Genomic DNA, 16,276 nt, shown 5'->3' on the forward strand with positions numbered 1-16,276 from the left:
ACAAAGTGATCTGGCGCATGGCCAAGCAAGTCTTCTTACTAGTATTTAATTTATTAATTAGCTAAGTGGATATGATTGATATGAAATCAAAACAGTATATCAATAAATGCCCATTTACTTGCAGTGTAGTTGAACCGGGCTGTCCAATCTGCAGCAAGTTTTAGGATCGTTGATCCCTATGTTACTACACTTCTCCCATTCACCTAGTAAAATGCAAGGGGAATTCTGCATGCATGCAGCCAACTCTTTAAATAGCAAATATTAGTAAGGGGAGCAATTCACATCATCAAAGCCCCATGCCCACTGTCCAATGATGCCACTCACACCAATGACGGTGGGTGGCAAGGCCATAATCACTCGATTCACTCAGCTCACTTCAAGTAAGATTAGCTGGATGGCCTACTCTTTCAGGAGTTTGGGATGATTCCACAAAATTCAGAAGTATGATGTTACTGACACATACTATATACACATTGCTTTTTTTATTATTATTTTCAGCTTCCTTTTGTGCTTTTCAGTTGTGTTTTTATATAATCAGAGTCTTGTTGCCATTTGTGACACAAAGCTGCTCTCTGGGTGTATCTGTTGCAGAGAATAGAGTTGTGTCATATCCATAGCCAATAAGAATATGACTAATTATATCAATATATGGCTAAACACTGCAAAAAAAAAATACAGCAAAGCAATACTTGCTGGAGCACATGTACAAAACGATAAATCTATCTGAAGGTGAACAACGTGTTTGACCATAGTTGTCAACTTTTTCTAGTGACTAGGGTTAGATATGGTTTTAAAGATTGTGACAGGATTTTCAGAATTGAGCAATATAAATTCTCATTTTCAATATACTAAATGCAATTTTCATTATATATTCATAGTTCATAGACTTTATATGTTACTATATCTTGCGTTTAAAGTGCAAAGCATTACATTATAACGAAGGTGAATAAACTATCTTGATGGTAATTGTAGTAAATTAATGCTCACCTAGACACTACTGTGCTTGATGTGCTTAGATGCAGCTGTCAAGGCAGCAAAGTGTCTCTTGGAATAGTTCCATTAAATGCCTTTAACATTAAATGTGTCCCAAAGCTAGTTTTTTGTACAACTCAATATACATTGAGCCATTCATCATATACACCCAGAGAAAATAACAATTGCTGAGTAAGGTCACTTAAAGCTCCGCCCCTATCAATCACATGCCCATGTGACCCAATTTCACTGAGTAGGACATGATTCTTTGTTACTATGGTTACCATTCAAGTATAGTATATCATTAATCACATACCCTGAGTACTCTGCAGGTGAGGTTAGAGAGGATTAATCGATGGTAGAAATGTATTACAAGGTTGTACCAATTAAAGTCCTTTATAGAGCCAAGCATATAAAACAGAGAAAGATACATGGATTTTAAGCGCACAGATCTACCTTTGTACAACAAAACAACTACATTCATGAAACATTTGGAACCCATTAATCTTGTACCTTGGTAATCAGATACAGTGTTTCTGTCTCAGAAAGCTCTAATTCACAGTCTGTAAAGGTATTCCCTAACTATTTTTATCTCCATTAAAGTGTGATTCTTTTTCCTAAGTCATCCACATGCACATGGCAATTTACCCATACCTGCAAGCAATGCAGTTGCCCTCAATTTTGGCCTAAACCGAGTTACATTTAAGAGGAAGACTGAAACATTTAAATTAATAAAATGGGTGGTCTTAAAGTGTTACTTTGTTGGAACTTAAAGTGATGTGTCACGCGTTTCACCATATACATTTTCATGCATACTAACCTACTCTCCCAGAATGTCTGGGAGACTTCCGGAAGAGCAGGGCATCCTCCCAGATCCTGAATACTTCCCTAGGGCGGCTAATTTTGTTGCAAATTGCCTCAGTATGGACCCACCCCCCACCGCACGATGAAAAGAATTGCGGCATTGCGCACCTGGAGTCGAGGCCAGGACGACACAAACAATGTCACTACTCCCCTGCACTTGCCTCTTCAATCTCCTCCGCGGGTTCTCCTTTAGAGGAGCGCCAAAAAGTAGACAAGTATGGTTTCAAAAAGAATTTACACAGAAAAGTACAAATGGATTTTCCAAGGACAGTTTGAAGGAATGTGAAATGGGTGTACGACAAGCAGGCGCACCTGTACCCATACAATCCTTTATTCTCTATGAGACATTAAAAAAAACATTATTTCTAAATCCACTTAATTTGTTTCCCATGTATTATGCTTAGAACGAGTTAGAGGAAAGTGCGTCAGCTGTGTAATTACAGTGTCTTGTTTCGCTTTGTCAGTAAAAAGGCATCAGTTATTTATTATAAATTGCTGTTAGTGAAATGTTGCTGTAATTAGAGAATGTACCTTATTGTAAATGTTAGTATGTTTTTACCAAAACTACTCAGAACAATATATTATATTTATCTCTCGGGGACAATAGGCATTACGTGAAGGTTTGCTTATCTTTGCTCATTATACCTAAATAAAAATGGCTCTGTTTCTTCAGGATCAGTAGAAGTCAATAAATCCTATTTGTGATTACTAATCCTTTTAGTGCTGCTAGCTAACAAAACTGAACTAATAGGCTGACATTGGGGCTCATGAAGAACTGTTTGTTTCTCTTAAGAGAAGTATTTCAGTGCTGCAAATGAACACCCAAAAAAAGCACGCCTATGTCCATATCCAGATTTTAACGCATTTTACACTTACAACTCAGCACACATGGTGAGGCGGAATGCGTGAGCAGAAAGGCGGGCAATCCTTGGCCATGCACAGTAAAGGCATGCTTCCACAATTGCGACTCAAGCCAGGAGGTTTAGAAGTTGCATTTGCGGTTAATAGTTCTAGAGTTCAAAACTATAAACTGCTTTGCTACATTGATAACATAGATGCAATGGGGATAAAACATAGCAACCAATCAGTTATTCCCATTCATTAGTTGAACTTGAACTAGACTTATCAAAACATATTGTTGATTGGTTGCTATTGAACTAATAGTGATATGGGTAATATACCCCCTAAAGTAAATTAAGGATGGTTTAAGTCACCGGGGACAAGTATGGCTACAGCATTATAGTTGTGAGTAAAAACTGTTAAAAATATTTTTGCAAAAAATATACTAAGGGTTGGCAACCCTGCATAGTACATATGGAAATAACTTGTAATATTTACTACTGGAATGTAGGGTGATTCATTGCCAGCAACAAGAATACAATGGACCTTAGTTACTAATGTCACTGGATACACACCACAAATATTAGGGTTTCCAACTGGTGCGCTTGGACGGCCCGCCTAGTCCACATAGAGGTGTAAGTCTACTCTCAGGAAGGTACGGTAGAAGTGCAGTTTGGCTTGTGTGAAGCCTCTGAACAGGCGCACTGTGTAAAAGTGTAAATCATACATCAAATTCCAAACTTCTAGCTCTTTAGTACCATCCCTTTCATTACAAAAAGTCTTTAAGCTTTTCTTTTAAAAAAACCCGCTTAGTATACCCTCACTTATTGCTTAAAAGAATCATGTGAGTAAGAGGACACGGGATTGACTTCAATATATATATCGCTTTTGTGTGCTTCAAGTTTTTTTTTCTACATTGTGTTAAGTGCATCTTGAAATGCACTTCTGCACCAAAGTACAACTGGAATTGGAATGTGTCCCATTAAACGTATAAGACGTGACCCCGTCTCCACCAGCTCACAGCTGGTGCAAAATTCAAGTCCTTTTATATTTCTTTGGTTATGGTGATTTAATCAGTTGTGGCAAGCTTGAATATGATACATACTTTGAGTATGAAGCATGTAGAGATGGCTTACCAAGTCCTGGTACCTACGGCAAACTATATTCTTGCCAGCAACTTTACCTCCTTCCTGCTAATACCTAGACAAGTTTAACTGCGCTTAGTCCAATGATTATCTAAGTGGATAGGGAATTTTATTTATTTATTTATACGCCATGCCTCCTCTCAGGATGATGCGAACGATAGGTCAATAAGATGGGGACTGGTGGGATTTAATTATGTAACTTATGTCATAACACCATACCCCGTCCAGTGTGACGATGCTCCTCCTCTAAATATACCACTGCCTCCAGCACCCGTTCATCGCAACAGGGCAGTCGGGACAAAAGTTCATTAGAATCAGGATTGTCATGCTTAAATTATTAAGCAAGACCCCATGTCTGAGTGCAGACATTGGATCACATCTTATACTCTTAATAGCACAAATTGTCCAATATAATAGAAATCTTCAAATACACCAAAGTGCTGGATTTAATAAAGACATCATTCATTCATTTAGATGTAAATTAGGCTAAACCAAGTTATATTTAAGAGGAAAACTCTAACATTTACATTAGTAATAGGGTTGGTCTTAAAGTGTTAGTAGATTGGAATTGAAAGTGTTGCTCACGCGTTCCACCATATACATTGGGAATAGTTGGGAGGGATGTTAGTACATGTGTTAATTGCAAAAGTAAAAATTCATAAAATAAAACTGTTTCACAGTTTTGTTAGATGCGCTACTCTTACTCTTGCATTTTGTGATTTTCATTTGCATTAGGGTACCCAAGATATCTGTTAGAGTTAAAATTGTACAACTGACACAGAAGTGTCATACAGGACACCTTTACAAGCCTGGAGACTATTGGTACTGACTGGTGCAGGCCATTGGCTAACGTCAGAATTCACGGATAGCTTCCAGGCTGAAATTTACCCGTGGTGACTAGAGGCATCCGATTACATCTTTTTATCCTAGCTGTAGGTTTATATGTTTGACATAGACTAGACTCCATATCTAAAAGTTTCACTTGGTTTTTACCGTCATAAGACTATGCTGTTAAAGAGAATTGAGCTGCATATTACACTTATCGTATTATTTTCCTTTGAGAATAAACATTGTAAGTAAATGCAATTTCCACCCCATTAAAATAAATATAAAGCTTATTTTTGAATTACGTACTGAAAGACTGTATGACTAACAGTGGACCCACCGGAAGACATTAATCTACGGCACTACATGCTAATGCAGATATTCTTATTTCCCAGCAGCAGAAACACTTTAACAATTTTTTTTCTTAAATCAAGACAATCCACGCTGAAATATTTAAAAGAAATTTCCATATTAGAAATAATTTGGCTTGGATGAAATATATATACAGTATATAGCAGAACTTTGATCATGTGCACGTGTCAATACAAATAGGAGCGGTTAATTATATAAATGCAAATAACATAAGTAGTTAATTTTCAAACATTCCAAGGAAAGTAATCAATTGATGTTGAGCTGTCACCATTAAGTAGTACATTAAAGGACCGTTAGACATTAATTATTTTTAGTGGTTACACAAATCAAAGCTGTTGCTTTTCATACAGGGTTCTACAGCTTGTCAGACAGTGTGTGTTGTATTTATAAAGGAACATATCTCTCTTGTAGTGAAAATTTTGCCAAGGATCTTCCCGGGTGGGACCCCACATTGCAGCTTCCCTGAAATAGTGGGAGTATTCCATGCTGACAATGGCTAACACTTCAACTTGATGATCCCACGCTTTAGTGGGAACCATACAGCACTGGTGCTGATTTTGGGATATTGTTGTACATATATATTCATGTATTTATTTTTTATAAATACGATCTAGGGCAGGCATCATCAACATGTAAAGTTGCACCAGGCTCATTGGCTAAAGATACATCTCCTAAAAGATGAGCCATAAGATACATCTCTAAGGGGGGTACTTAACTCCAGAGTGAACATCCTCACTGTACTGCATGGGAACACACCCCAACTATTTCTTCTGGCGCAAGGGTTTTTGCACATCTCAAAATGCACAGTGCATCAAAGCGCATTTTTACGTCACACAATGGACTTATGTTCCACTCAGAGCAGCAGGGTAAAGAACACTATGGGGTCAATGTATCAAGGCACATATTTAGGAAAGAGGAGTGCATTTCCACTCTTTCCTCCATGTTTGCCCATGCAGCCATTTGTTGGCGTAGCCAGTGGAAGAGCCAGTACAAATAGCCTTAATCTTACTTCTACACACAGAGATTTAGTGCATTCATTGGTTCACGTTCCTGCATTTCTCAGCATTTCAAATAATTGCTAATAAAGTTTGTGAACTGCTCATTGAGTTTCTTAGTGCTCTTACATAATGGAGGAATTATCTCTCTATTGACGGTTATTCTCCCCATGAGAAACAACTGGGACTAATGAAACCCAAATCCCCCCTTTTAATCCAATCCCTTAGATATCCATTACAGTACTGATGCACAATATTCCTCTACAACCTCTCTCCATTCACAAATTTACAGAACAATGCATCTCTGCTTCATCCTCAAACAGTTCTCTTGTAAATACTTGTGTGGTAAAGGAAAACATTCAGACTATTACTGTGGTAGCGCCTTTTCCTGCTCACTGCTGAGATCGATAGAAGGCTTAATATTGTGATGTAGCAGGTAATGGAATGCATGAATAACTGGAAGTAATCTATTATTCTGAATGCTTGGATCTTTAGCGTTTGCTAAAATGAAAGGGTTCCTTCAGTCATTTGGAGCGCAACACCTTAATAGCCTATATATCTTAAAATTCCATGTGTCTTTCCCAGACGCCTTCCATGCCATTTCTCTCCAAATTAAATTCTTTAGCAGTGCTCCTTGTGGTGACCAGAGATACACTTGATGATCATGTGTGTGTATGACATTATCAGAGCAGTAATTATTTACTTATTCAAATAAGTAAGATCTTTTAGCCAGAAAACGGATATTCAAAATTTTATAATGCTGGGCGCTCATCAATTGATTATCAAGAAGTGCAGATCTAATATTCTATTGATGTCGTAAAGCCAATGATTATTTGCTAACATTTATTAAAATACAATAAAATTACAATAGAAGTATGATCATGTGTTGCCATACATAAATGGATAAAATAACGATATGAGTATTACCAATACTAACAATTTGATTAATGACAATATTGATGCGGTCTACACATTAATATACATATAGGTTAACAACCTACTGTATATTAGCAGGTATAACTTTATATAATAAAACAGTCGATGACAATAAATGACAGTGATATTCTCTTTCAAAACCGTCCATAAAACACAGTCCTAATTTCTTTGGTTAATGACACATGTTGCTGGAGATAAAACCTTGTATGATATCAGGATATAATTAACAGTCCCCGTGAAGGTTGGAAACTTCCGAAACAAAAGGAGTATCCGTCACGCTTGGCATCAATACATCAGCTATGAGGAATGGATTAGGCTCTTAAAATGTGTTAGTCCATGCGATATGAAATGATACTTGCGGTTTGTAGTTGGAATGAGTGTAGGTCCAGAATGCGCGGTGAATCCAATAGTATGTCCCGATGTCCCGTAGTCAAAATACTAATAACAACTTGTCCCAACCGAAAAAGGAATAATGAAAAAGAGAAAAAGGAGAAAAAAAGGGGGGGAGATGGATCAGCAGCGGGTGATCACGCCGCTGCTGTTAGCGGCTGTCGATGCGTTCCACTGTGGAGCGCAAACACACTTCCGGTATTGACGTCACTTCCGGATATTGCTTTGGGCCAATAGAGTGATAGTGGGTGGAGTGCCAACGCGTTTCGTCCTGCTCCGGACTTTCTCAAGGGCTATTGTGAACGTCTATGGTCCTGTGATTTAAATATGCTGGGGTTGAACCTGATAGGTTCCCAGATCTTTAGTGCCCCAGTCTTTGTTTTCGTATAATACAGCTCATTATGCACACAATGAATGCGGTATATTTATGCTTTTAATAGTCACTTCTGTCAGCATGATATTATACTGTCTTATATGTATCCTCAAAATACATGCAGCATTAAACAGTGTGCATTGTCATATTGTAATTGTCACAAGTTACCTCATTTCAATGATATTAATACATGAGTTAAATGAAAACATATATAGAAATAAATATATAGACATATAAACATTGAATGTACAACAGAGATTCTTTTGTAAACAGATTCTGTTTGCAATAGCATAAGGAAACCATTTTTTATATATAGATGACAAGATATGGGAATAACCGTGATCCTTAAGGGCTTAATGGTATATATATTTTGCACATGCTAATTATGATAGCTCATAATAAAGATTAGGGGAACAAATATGAAAATTGAGGGAACAAGTATAATAATTGACAGTGATAAGATGACATTTAGGAGGATCCCATGTTCTATAATCTGATTCCTCTTTGGAATCCACTTTTGTTTTTGGTCTGGGTGTAGTGCAGATAGCACTGGAAAGCGTGAGGGAAGGGGAGGAACCTACAGCACCGGGTATTCATAGGTAGTCTCCTATCCCATTACTTACCTGGCCCTCTCTGCTTGGCTTCCAAGGTCGACTGGGATTGGGCATAACCAGAGAGGTATGGCTGTAAATTTAAATTCCCATTACCCACTTGTACCATGCTCACTGTACACTTACCCATCTATCCAAGTGGAATATGGCAGGAATCTATAGATTCATCACAGAGAAAGGTCAAATTCAATATTGAGACCTTTAGGTGCCAATGTCTTCAGATAATAAATAGCCTTTGTTTCCTCTTTATTTAGATATTTCGTCAGGTTCCCTCCTCTCCAATTTTTATTAATTTTCTTAATTCCAATAAATGACATCCCTTCATATTCACAGTTGTGTGTGTCTTTGAAATGCTTGGACACATGATGGTTTACAAACCCAATAGTTATGTTCCTCAGATGTTCTCTAATCCTTTCTTTTAAGAGTCTAATGGTTCTACCTACGTATTGTTTGCCACAACTACATTGTAGTAGATAGACAACATGCCTACTATTGCAGGTAATGAATTCCTTAATCTGATATGTTTTACCACTGACCTCAGAGTGATACTCTGTGATTGGCCTAGTGCTCATGCACCTTAATCTTGTGCAGTTCGAGCATTGTCCGCAGTAGTAAAATCCTTTTTTGGTGTTATGTAGCCAGTTACCAATCTTATTTTGTTCTTCTTTAGGGATATAGCTGGAAGTTAGTTTTTGTTTGAAGTCAGGGGCTTTCCTGAAGGACATGCAGGGTTTAGCTGGTAATATGGATCCCAGTATGTCATCCTGTTGCAGAATATACCAATGCTTCTGGATGATTCGTCTAATTTTATCTGATTCCTGGGAATAGTTAGACACAAAGAATATCCTATCATTATTCAGTGTAGTGGATCGTGTAGAATCCTCCTTGCCGCTAATATTTTTGCTTTTATATTTAAGTAACTGACTCCTATCTGTATCCTGAAGTTTGTTAAAGGCTTGGCCAACTATGTGAGGGTCGTACTTCTTGTCAAGAAATTGTTGCTGCATGTCTTTACCTTGTTCAATAAAATCCTCTATTGCTGTGCAGTTACGTCTAACACGAGTGAACTGACTAAATGGTATACTCCGTAGCCAGTTCGGATGATGACTACTATTTGCCAAGATGAAACTGTTGACGTCAACAGCTTTTCGGTATGTTTTTGTCATTAGTTTGTTCTCTTTGATAAAAATCTCAAGGTCTAAAAATTGTACAGATGATTGACTAAAATTAGCCACAAATTTTAACCCAAACTCATTGTTGTTAATATATCCAAGAAATTGAAGCAAGGCTTGTTCTGTCCCTTTCCAAATTACCAAAATATCATCAATGTATCGCCTCCAGAGTACCAGGTTCGCACTCCAGCTATGTTGGGTCCAGATGAATCCGTTCTCCCAATAACTCATATAGAGGTTCGCATAGCTGGGTGCGAACCTGGTACCCATGGCGGTTCCCTGCATCTGCAGGTAGTAGTCCCCCTCATACCAAAAGTAGTTATGATACAAAATGAATTCAATAATAGATAATATGAATTCAACCTGTTGACGGGTGAGACTGGAGTCTGATTCTAAAAAGAATCTGGTGCTAGCCAATCCTAACTCATGCCTGATGACCGTGTAGAGCGATGATACATCGCATGTGACTAACCAATATTCGTTGTTCCACGTAATGTTCTCAAGAAGTTGTAAGATATGTGTGGTGTCCTGCAGATAGGCTTCTTGTGTTTTCACATATGGTTGCAGGAACATATCAACATAGTGAGACAAATTGGCTGTTAGAGACCCGATACCAGATATTATCGGTCTCCCAGGTGGTTTTGTCACATGCTTGTGAATTTTCGGGAGGTAATATATAACAGGGATAATCGGGTCTTTGTTGTGGATGTAATTAAACTCGTTAAGGGTAATAATGCCTCTGTCTAGACCCTGTTTCAATATGTCCTTAAGACTCATAGAAAAGGATGCTGTTGGGTCAGTGTCTAACCGTTGATATGTTGCAGTATCTGATAGCAATCGAGTCAGTTCTGCTACATAATCAGCTCGATCTAAGAGAACAATCCCTCCTCCCTTGTCAGCTGGTTTAATGACCACTGTATCTAGATCTTGTAAGACTTTCAGGGCTTTGCATTCTTCATTAGTAAGATTCATATGTGTATGAGACTTCCTCTCTTTTATTTTTTCTAAATCCGATAATACTAATGTCTCAAATGTTGTGATTTCTTTACTTTTGGATTGCTTTGGATAGAATGTAGAGGGGGGTTTAAGATTCGTATGTTTGTATGGGTCGGTATTTTGCTTCATTGCTGCTTCTGCTGGAGTTTTAGCATAGTATCTCTTAAGGGTCAATTTCCTGACATATTTGTGAATGTCTATAAAGGTTTCAAACTTATTCAGTCTATTAGTGGGGGCAAACTTAAGGCCTTTGTTTAATACACTAGTTTCGTGTGATGTAAGTATATGGCCACTGAGGTTAAATATTCCTATCGGGGAGATGTTGTGTTCTTTTCCTCTCTGTTTGCGTCCATGACCACCTCTTCTACCTCTTCTAATTGTTCTGATTTTCTTTTTAGCGTTTGTAGTCTCGTGTTGTTCTGGCTCAGACCTAGGAACCTTAGGGCCCAGTCCTAAAAAATGACTAATTTGGGTCAGGGGATTTGAGGGATCAATATGTATATCCCCTGTATCTGTATTATCCTGGTCTGATTTAGACAATGGTGTAGAATACAAAGTATGGTCATGTTCTCTGATCAGGATAGGTGTATCTAAATGGGATCTGGCGGGTATCTTCAATGGAGTATCAATATCAGTAGTAGAAACTGAATGTGTCGTGATATCATGTAGCCACCCTTGCTCGAATGACTGCATAGCTAGCTTACAGTAATCAGAATTTGATATACTGCATGTGGTGTTAGATGAATCACTAACACCAGTATTATTCCCGTTTCCATTCTCTGTAGTCATCGGTATGGTGTTGGTATCATGATGTATCAGTGTCATATATTGTTGATATGTGAGACCTAGTTTTTTGTATGGTAATCTCTTATTGGACTTACCCTTATCAAATATTCCAGAAATTGGTGTTACGAGAATGGCTTTGTTTTGGGATTTTTTGTATTGTCCCTGTGTTCTGGATTGTCTCTGTGTTCTAGGTTTAACCTGTGTTCTAGATTTTTCCTGTGTTCTAGGTTTAACCCCAAATCTGTCGCGAACATATTTTGATTTTTTCTTGTCTATGATCTCTGTTTCTTTTCTATCCAACCTTGTTTTCATGACTGTAATTAGGTTTAGATAAACAGGATCATCTTTAAGGGAATTAAGATCCTGATCTATTGATGTAATATCGTTCTCTAATTGTTTTAAATGCTTCTTGTGTTGATCCATTAGTAATATCATCAATTTTTCGGAGCAATGATCCAATATTGCCTGCCATTGTTCCATGAACTTCGTATTGTTCCTATAACTGGATGCGGGTTTTTTAATTTTAAGGCCTCTAGGTATCAGATGTTCTTTTTGGTATTGTTCCATGTAAAATATGTCCCACCACACCCGCATTTCTTTCTGTAATAATCTATCAAATTCTTAAAGTCGAAGACAATGGTTAGTACCCTTGCCATTTGTAGAGATGAGATGTTGATTATTAGATAGTGTCAATAGTAAGGACTTATCCTCCCGCTTTTTCCTTAAGCCTAAAGGGTCATTGAATTGAATGTTAGTCATTTTGAATTAAATTAAAGATAAGAGTGCTGCAGATTCCTAGGATTAAAAGCAAAATATTATAATGTGGAACCGCGCTCTCCTACCAAGGTCTGTGAGAGCTGCACCTGCTAAGGGTATCCCTCCCTTTAGATTAAATCCAAAATTTTATAATGCTGGGCGCTCATCAATTGATTATCAAGAAGTGCAGATCTAATATTCTATTGATGTCGTAAAGCCAATGATTATTTGCTAACATTTATTAAAATACAATAAAATTACAATAGAAGTATGATCATGTGTTGCCATACATAAATGGATAAAATAACGATATGAGTATTACCAATACTAACAATTTGATTAATGACAATATTGATGCGGTCTACACATTAATATACATATAGGTTAACAACCTACTGTATATTAGCAGGTATAACTTTATATAATAAAACAGTCGATGACAATAAATGACAGTGATATTCTCTTTCAAAACCGTCCATAAAACACAGTCCTAATTTCTTTGGTTAATGACACATGTTGCTGGAGATAAAACCTTGTATGATATCAGGATATAATTAACAGTCCCCGTGAAGGTTGGAAACTTCCGAAACAAAAGGAGTATCCGTCACGCTTGGCATCAATACATCAGCTATGAGGAATGGATTAGGCTCTTAAAATGTGTTAGTCCATGCGATATGAAATGATACTTGCGGTTTGTAGTTGGAATGAGTGTAGGTCCAGAATGCGCGGTGAATCCAATAGTATGTCCCGATGTCCCGTAGTCAAAATACTAATAACAACTTGTCCCAACCGAAAAAGGAATAATGAAAAAGAGAAAAAGGAGAAAAAAAGGGGGGGAGATGGATCAGCAGCGGGTGATCACGCCGCTGCTGTTAGCGGCTGTCGATGCGTTCCACTGTGGAGCGCAAACACACTTCCGGTATTGACGTCACTTCCGGATATTGCTTTGGGCCAATAGAGTGATAGTGGGTGGAGTGCCAACGCGTTTCGTCCTGCTCCGGACTTTCTCAAGGGCTATTGTGAACGTCTATGGTCCTGTGATTTAAATATGCTGGGGTTGAACCTGATAGGTTCCCAGATCTTTAGTGCCCCAGTCTTTGTTTTCGTATAATACAGCTCATTATGCACACAATGAATGCGGTATATTTATGCTTTTAATAGTCACTTCTGTCAGCATGATATTATACTGTCTTATATGTATCCTCAAAATACATGCAGCATTAAACAGTGTGCATTGTCATATTGTAATTGTCACAAGTTACCTCATTTCAATGATATTAATACATGAGTTAAATGAAAACATATATAGAAATAAATATATAGACATATAAGCATTGAATGTACAACAGAGATTCTTTTGTAAACAGATTCTGTTTGAAAATTAATAAAAATTGGAGAGGAGGGAACCTGACGAAATATCTAAATAAAGAGGAAACAAAGGCTATTTATTATCTGAAGACATTGGCACCTAAAGGTCTCAATATTGAATTTGACCTTTCTCTGTGATGAATCTATAGATTCCTGCCATATTCCACTTGGATAGATGGGTAAGTGTACAGTGAGCATGGTACAAGTGGGTAATGGGAATTTAAATTTACAGCCATACCTCTCTGGTTATGCCCAATCCCAGTCGACCTTGGAAGGCAAGCAGAGAGGGCCAGGTAAGTAATGGGATAGGAGACTACCTATGAATACCCGGTGCTGTAGGTTCCTCCCCTTCCCTCACGCTTTCCAGTGCTATCTGCACTACACCCAGACCAAAAACAAAAGTGGATTCCAAAGAGGAATCAGATTATAGAACATGGGATCCTCCTAAATGTCATCTTATCACTGTCAATTATTATACTTGTTCCCTCAATTTTCATATTTGTTCCCCTAATCTTTATTATGAGCTATCATAATTAGCATGTGCAAAATATATATACCATTAAGCCCTTAAGGATCACGGTTATTCCCATATCTTGTCATCTATATATAAAAAATGGTTTCCTTATGCTATTGCAAACAGAATCTGTTTACAAAAGAATCTCTGTTGTACATTCAATGTTTATATGTCTATATATTTATTTCTATATATGTTTTCATTTAACTCATGTATTAATATCATTGAAATGAGGTAACTTGTGACAATTACAATATGACAATGCACACTGTTTAATGCTGCATGTATTTTGAGGATACATATAAGACAGTATAATATCATGCTGACAGAAGTGACTATTAAAAGCATAAATATACCGCATTCATTGTGTGCATAATGAGCTGTATTATACGAAAACAAAGACTGGGGCACTAAAGATCTGGGAACCTATCAGGTTCAACCCCAGCATATTTAAATCACAGGACCATAGACGTTCACAATAGCCCTTGAGAAAGTCCGGAGCAGGACGAAACGCGTTGGCACTCCACCCACTATCACTCTATTGGCCCAAAGCAATATCCGGAAGTGACGTCAATACCGGAAGTGTGTTTGCGCTCCACAGTGGAACGCATCGACAGCCGCTAACAGCAGCGGCGTGATCACCCGCTGCTGATCCATCTCCCCCCCTTTTTTTCTCCTTTTTCTCTTTTTCATTATTCCTTTTTCGGTTGGGACAAGTTGTTATTAGTATTTTGACTACGGGACATCGGGACATACTATTGGATTCACCGCGCATTCTGGACCTACACTCATTCCAACTACAAACCGCAAGTATCATTTCATATCGCATGGACTAACACATTTTAAGAGCCTAATCCATTCCTCATAGCTGATGTATTGATGCCAAGCGTGACGGATACTCCTTTTGTTTCGGAAGTTTCCAACCTTCATGGGGACTGTTAATTATATCCTGATATCATACAAGGTTTTATCTCCAGCAACATGTGTCATTAACCAAAGAAATTAGGACTGTGTTTTATGGACGGTTTTGAAAGAGAATATCACTGTCATTTATTGTCATCGACTGTTTTATTATATAAAGTTATACCTGCTAATATACAGTAGGTTGTTAACCTATATGTATATTAATGTGTAGACCGCATCAATATTGTCATTAATCAAATTGTTAGTATTGGTAATACTCATATCGTTATTTTATCCATTTATGTATGGCAACACATGATCATACTTCTATTGTAATTTTATTGTATTTTAATAAATGTTAGCAAATAATCATTGGCTTTACGACATCAATAGAATATTAGATCTGCACTTCTTGATAATCAATTGATGAGCGCCCAGCATTATAAAATTTTGGATTTAATCTAAAGGGAGGGATACCCTTAGCAGGTGCAGCTCTCACAGACCTTGGTAGGAGAGCGCGGTTCCACATTATAATATTTTGCTTTTAATCCTAGGAATCTGCAGCACTCTTATCTTTAATTTAATTCAAAATGACTAACATTCAATTCAATGACCCTTTAGGCTTAAGGAAAAAGCGGGAGGATAAGTCCTTACTATTGACACTATCTAATAATCAACATCTCATCTCTACAAATGGCAAGGGTACTAACCATTGTCTTCGACTTTAAGAATTTGATAGATTATTACAGAAAGAAATGCGGGTGTGGTGGGACATATTTTACATGGAACAATACCAAAAAGAACATCTGATACCTAGAGGCCTTAAAATTAAAAAACCCGCATCCAGTTATAGGAACAATACGAAGTTCATGGAACAATGGCAGGCAATATTGGATCATTGCTCCGAAAAATTGATGATATTACTAATGGATCAACACAAGAAGCATTTAAAACAATTAGAGAACGATATTACATCAATAGATCAGGATCTTAATTCCCTTAAAGATGATCCTGTTTATCTAAACCTAATTACAGTCATGAAAACAAGGTTGGATAGAAAAGAAACAGAGATCATAGACAAGAAAAAATCAAAATATGTTCGCGACAGATTTGGGGTTAAACCTAGAACACAGGAAAAATCTAGAACACAGGTTAAACCTAGAACACAGAGACAATCCAGAACACAGGGACAATACAAAAAATCCCAAAACAAAGCCATTCTCGTAACACCAATTTCTGGAATATTTGATAAGGGTAAGTCCAATAAGAGATTACCATACAAAAAACTAGGTCTCACATATCAACAATATATGACACTGATACATCATGATACCAACACCATACCGATGACTACAGAGAATGGAAACGGGAATAATACTGGTGTTAGTGATTCATCTAACACCACATGCAGTATATCAAATTCTGATTACTGTAAGCTAGCTATGCAGTCATTCGAGC

The 16,276-nt window shown here is 37.4% G+C and overlaps 1 protein-coding gene and 2 pseudogenes across 5 annotated transcripts in view; 2 read left to right on the forward strand and 1 right to left on the reverse strand.

Annotated features, from left to right (window-relative positions):
- The window catches only part of KCNH7 (potassium voltage-gated channel subfamily H member 7), a 334,323-nt gene that overhangs the window by 120,405 nt on the left and 197,642 nt on the right, over positions 1-16,276 (forward strand). The window lies entirely within an intron of this gene.
- Positions 8,287-8,404, reverse strand: LOC142098757 (5S ribosomal RNA; annotated as a pseudogene).
- On the forward strand, positions 13,626-13,743 carry LOC142098718 (5S ribosomal RNA; annotated as a pseudogene).

Source organism: Mixophyes fleayi, chromosome 7, assembly GCF_038048845.1.
Source record: "Mixophyes fleayi isolate aMixFle1 chromosome 7, aMixFle1.hap1, whole genome shotgun sequence".
NCBI lineage: Eukaryota > Metazoa > Chordata > Amphibia > Anura > Limnodynastidae > Mixophyes > Mixophyes fleayi.